The following is a 6,000-nucleotide window of genomic DNA, read 5'->3' as shown; positions in this document are numbered from 1 at the left end:
GCAAATGAATTGCAGCTGACACAGTTATGGAGTCTGCAGTGTTTTGCTCCCTTAGGAAAGCGCAATAAAAAAAATTATCAAGACGTCGGAAAAGAGCACAATATCTTACGATTCTTCCTTTCATACGTGGTTTACCTTTATGTGGAATATTAGCTTTGTTGGTAATATTGTTATTAAAACCCATTAGCCAGCAAAAGTGCTCTCCCCTAGTGGCGGTCCCATTAAATAATCCTAGCATGTTTTAGCGTGTATACTGAATGAAACAAGAGCAAAAATTGACAAAGAGTATAAAAGACTGCGACAGCAACTTGTCGGTATTCTATTTGAATAAAGTAAGTCAATCTGAGCTTTGGCTCTTCTTTTTTCTTCAAATCAATCTAAAGCAGTGGGAAAAGCTTTACGTTTCGTATGCACCAGCAGTCCTGTCGTGTATCGAACCCCAGTCTTTAAGGATGTCATTGTAAGTTTCATCCGCATCCGCATGTCTCGTTCAGTACGATGGACCCCCTGACGGCTCGTCACTTTACTGCCGGTGACTGTTCCGGCCAGCGCTTTGATTTTCCGACTTTCCGCCTTGATATTATTTCCCATACCTTCCTCTAAGCTCCGTGCCGTCGTCAACTGCAAAGCTTGCCAAAGTCAGTACTGAAGATGACTTTAAAACAAAAGCAAGTTAGTTTGATGACATTCTACACATTCTCGAGGTAAGTTGAAAGTAGGAGGCTCTGGCTTCATTTTATCTCAACGAAAAAAGCAACTAAATTGCAGCTGACACAGTTATGGAGTCTGCAGTGTTTTGCTCCCTTAGGAAAGCGCAAAAAAAATTTTTATCAAGACGTCGGAAAAGAGCACAATATCTTACGATTCTTCCTTTCATAAGTGGTTTACCTTTATGTGGAATATTAGCTTTGTTGGTAATATTATTATTAAAACCCATTAGCCAGCAAAAGTTCTGTCCCCCAGTGGCGGTCCCATTAAATAAACCTAGCATGTTATAGCGGGTATGCTGAATGAAACAAGAGCAAAAAATGACAAACGTTATAAAAGACTGCGGCAGCACCTTGTCGGTATTCTATTTGAGTAAGGTAAGTCAATCTGAGCTTTGGCTCTTCTTTTTTTTCAAATCAATCTAAAGCAGTGGGAAAAGCTTTACGTTTCGTATGCACCAGCAGTCCTGTCGTGTATCGAACCCCAGTCTTTAAGGATGTCATTGTAAGTTTCATCCGCATCCGCATGTCTCGTTCAGTCCGATGGACCCCCTGACGGCTCGTCACTTTGCTGCCGGTGACTGTTCCGGCCAGCGCTTTGCTTTTCGTGTCGTGCCACCAAGATATTTTTTCCCATACCTTCTTCTAAGATCCGTGCCTTCGTCAACTGCAAAGCTTGCCAAAGTCAGTACTGAAGATGACTTTAAAACAAAAGCAAGTTAGTTTGATGACATTCTACACATTCTCGAGGTAAGTTGAAAGTAGGAGGCTATTGTTTCATGTTTTCTCAACGAAAAACAGCAAATGAGTTGCAGCTGACACAGTTATGGAGTCTGCAGTCTTTTGCTCCCTTAGGAAAGCGCAATAAAAAAAATTATCAAGACGTCGGAAAAGAGCACAATATCTTACGATTCTTCCTTTCATTCGTGGTTTACCTTTATGTGGAATATTAGCTTTGTTGGTAATATTGTTATCAAAACCCATTAGCCAGCAAAAGTTCTTTCCCCTAATGGCGGTCCCATTAAATAAACCTAGCATGTTTTAGCGGGTATACTGAATGAAACAAGAGCAAAAATTGACAAACGGTATAAAAGACTGCGGCAGCACCTTGTCGGTATTCTATTTGAATAAGGTAAGTCAATCTGAGCTTTGGCTCTTCTTTTTTCTACAAATCAATCTAAAGCAGTGCGAAACGCTTTACGTTTCGTATGCACCAACGGTCCCTTCGTGGATCGAACCCCAGTCGTTAAGGATGTCATTGTAAGTATCATCCGCGTCGGCATGTCTCGTTCAGTCCGATGAACCCCCTGACGGCTCGTCACTTTGCTGCCGGTGACTGTTCCGGACTGCGCTTTGCTTTTCGTGTCTTTCCACCTAGATATTATTTCCCATACCTTCCTCTAAGCTCCGTGCCGTCGTCAAGTGCAAAGCTTGCCAAAGTCAGTACTGAAGATGACTTTAAAACAAAAGCAAGTTAGTTTGATGACATACTACACATTCTCGAGGAAAGTTGAAAGTAGGAGGCTCTGGCTTCATGTTTTATCAACGAAAAACAGCAAATGAATTGCAGCTGACACAGTTATGGAGTCTGCAGTGTTTTGCTCCCTTACGAAAGCGCAATAAAAAAATTATGAAGACTTCGGAAAAGAGCACAATATCTTACGATTCTTCCTTTCATACGTGGTTTACCTTTATGTGGAATATTGGCTTTGTTGGTAAAATTGTTATTAAAACCCATTAGCCAGCAAAAGTGCTGTCCCCTAGTGGCGGTCCCATTAAATAAACCTAGCATGCTATAGCGGGTATGCTGAATGAAACAAGAGCAAAAATTGACAATCGGTATAAAAGACTGCGGCAGCACCTTGTCGGTATTCTATTTGAATAAGGTAAGTCAATCTGAGCTTTGGCTCTTCTTTTTTCTACAAATCAATCTAAAGCAGTGCGAAACGCTTTACGTTTCGTATGCACCAACAGTCCTGTCGTGGATCGAACCCCAGTCGTTAAGGATGTGATTGTAAGTATCATCCGCGTCCGCATGTCTCGTTCAGTCCGATGGACCCTCTGACGGCTCGCCACTTTGCTGCCGGTGACTGTTCCGGCCAGCGCTTTGCTTTTCGTGTCTTTCCACCTAGATAATATTTCCCATACCTTCCTCTAAGCTCCGTGCCGTCGTCAACTGCAAAGATTGCCAAAGTCAGTACTGAAGATGACTTTAAAACAAAAGCAAGTTAGTTTGATGACATTCTACACATTCTCGAGGTAAGTTGAAAGTAGGAGGCTCTGGCTTCATGTTTTCTCAACGAAAAACAGCAACTAAATTGCAGCTGACACAGTTATGGAGTCTGCAGTGTTTTGCTCCCTTAGGAAAGCGCAATAAAAAAAATTATCAAGACGTCGGAAAAGAGCACAATATCTTACGATTCTTCCTTTCATTCGTGGTTTACCTTTATGTGGAATATTAGCTTTGTTGGTAATATTGTTATTAAAACCCATTAGCCAGCAAAAGTGCTGTCCCCTAGTGGCAGTCCCATTAAATGAACCTAGCATGTTATAGCGGGTATGCTGAATGAAACAAGAGCAAAAAATGACAAACGTTATAAAAGGCTGCGGCAGCACCTTGTCGGTATTCTATTTGAATAATGTAAGTCAATCTGAGCTTTGGCTCTTCTTTTATCTTCAAATCAATCTAAAGCAGTGCGAAAAGCTTTACGTCCCGTATGCACCAGCAGTCTTGTCGTGTATCGAACCCCAGTTGTTAAGGATGTCATTGTAAGTATCATCCGGGTCCGCATGTCTCGTTCAGTCCGATGGACCCCCTGACGGCTCGTCACTTTGCTGCCGGTGACTGTTCCGGCCAGCGCTTTGCTTTTCCGGTCTTTCCAGCTTGATATTATTTCCCATACCTTCCTCTAAGATCCGTGCCGTCGTCAACTGCAAAGCTTGCCAAAGTCAGTACTGAAGATGACTTTAAAACAAAAGCAAGTTAGTTTGATGACATTCTACACATGCTCGAGGTAAGTTGAAAGTAGGAGGCTCTGGCTTCATGTTTTCTCAACGAAAAACAGCAACTAAATTGCAGCTGACACAGTTATGAAGTCTGCAGTGTTTTGCTCCCTTAGGAAAGCGCAATAGAAAAAATTATCAAGACGTCGGAAAAGAGCACAATATCTTACGATTCTTTCTTTCATACAAGGTTTATCTTTATGTGGAATATTAGCTTTGTTGGTAATATTGTTATTAAAACCCATTAGCCAGCAAAAGTTCTGTCCCCTAGTGGCGGACCCATTAAATAAACGTAGCATGTTATAGCGGGTATGCTGAATGAAACAAGAGCAAAAAATGACAAACGGTATAAAAGACTGCGGCAGCACCTTGTCGGTATTCTATTTGAATAAAGTAAGTCAATCTGAGCTTTGGCTCTTCTTTTTTCTTCAAATCAATCTAAAGCAGTGGGAAAAGCTTTACGTTTCGTATGCACCAGCAGTCCTGTCGTGTATCGAACCCCAGTCGTTAAGGATGTCATTGTAAGTATCATCCGCATCCGCATGTCTCGTTCAGTCCGATGGACCCCCTGACGGCTCGTCACTTTACTGCCGGTGACTGTTCCGGCCAGCGCTTTGATTTTCCGATCTTCCGCCTTGATATTATTTCCCATACCCATAAAAAAAATTATCAAGACGTCGGAAAAGAGCACAATATCTTACGATTCTTCCTTTCATACGTGGTTTACCTTTATGTGGAAAATTAGCTTTGTTGGTAATATTGTTATTAAAACCCATTAGCCAGCAAAAGTTCTGTCCCCTAGTGGCAGTCCCATTAAATAAACCTAGCATGTTATAGCGGGTATGTTGAATGAAACAAGAGCAAAAAATGACAAACGTTATAAAAGGCTGCGGCAGCACCTTGTCGGTATTCTATTTGAATAATTTAAGTCAATCTGATCTTTGGCTTTTCTTTTTTCTTCAAATCAATCTAAAGCAGTGCGAAAAGCTTTACGTCCCGTATCCACCAGCAGTCCTGTCGTGTATCGAACCACAGTCGTTAATGATGTCATTGTAAGTATCATCCGCGTCCGCATGTCTCGTTCAGTCCGATGGACCCCCTGACGGCTCGTCACTTTGCTGCCGGTGACTGTTCCGCCCAGCGCTTTGCTTTTCGTGTCGTGCCACCTAGATATTATTTCCCATACCTTTTTCTAAGCTCCGTGCCGTCGTCAACTGCAAAGCTTGCCAAAGTCAGTATTGAAGATGACTTTAAAACAAAAGCAAGTTAGTTTGATGTCATTCTACACATTCTCGAGGTAAGTTGAAAGTAGGAGGCTCTGGCTTCATGTTTTCTCAACGAAGAATAGCAACTAAAATGCAGCTGGCACAGTTTTGGAGTCTTCAGTGTTTTGCTCCCTTAGGAAAGCGCAATAAAAAAAATTATCAAGACGTCGGAAAAGAACACAATATCTTACGATTTTTCCTTTCATACGTGGTTTACCTTTATGTGGAATATTAGCTTTTTTGGTAATATTGTTATTAAAACCCATTAGCCAGCAAAAGTGCTGTTCCCTAGTGGCGGTTCCAATAAATAAACCTAGCATGTTATAGCGGGTATGCTGAATGAAACAAGAGCAAAAAATGACAAACGTTATAAAAGGCTGCGGCAGCACCTTGTCGGTATTCTATTTGAATAAGGTAAGTCAATCTGATCTTTGGCTCTTCTTTTTTCTACAAATCAATCTAAAACAGTACGAAAAGCTTTACGTTTCGTATGCACCAGCAGTCCTGTCATGTATCGAACCCCAGTCGTTAAGGATGTCATTGTAAGTATCATCCGCGTCCGCATGTCTCGTTCAGTCCGCTGGCCCCCTGACGGCTCGTCACTTTTTTGCCGGTGACTGTTCCGGCCAGCGCTTTGCTTTTCGTGTCGTGCCACCTAGATATTATTTCCCATACCTTCCTCTAAGCTCCGTGCCGTCGTCAACTGCAAAGCTTGCCAAAGTCAGTACTGAAGATGACTTTAAAACCAAAGCAAGTTAGTTTGATGACATTCTACACATTCTCGAGGTAAGTTGAAAGTAGGAGGCTCTGGCTTCATGTTTTCTCAACGAAAAACAGCAAATGAATTGCAGCTGACACAGTTATGGAGTCTGCAGTGTTTTGCTCCCTTAGGAAAGCGCAATAAAAAAAATTATCAAGACGTCGGAAAAGAGCACAATATCTTACGATTCTTCCTTTCATACGTGGTTTACCTTTATGTGGAATATTAGCTTTGTTGGTAATATTGTTATTAAAACCCATTAGCC

This window comes from Clavelina lepadiformis, chromosome 9 (assembly GCF_947623445.1).
Source record: "Clavelina lepadiformis chromosome 9, kaClaLepa1.1, whole genome shotgun sequence".
NCBI classification, from domain to species: Eukaryota; Metazoa; Chordata; class Ascidiacea; order Aplousobranchia; family Clavelinidae; genus Clavelina; species Clavelina lepadiformis.
The sequence above is the reverse complement of the archived record's forward strand: the minus strand, read 5'-3'. Positions refer to the sequence as shown.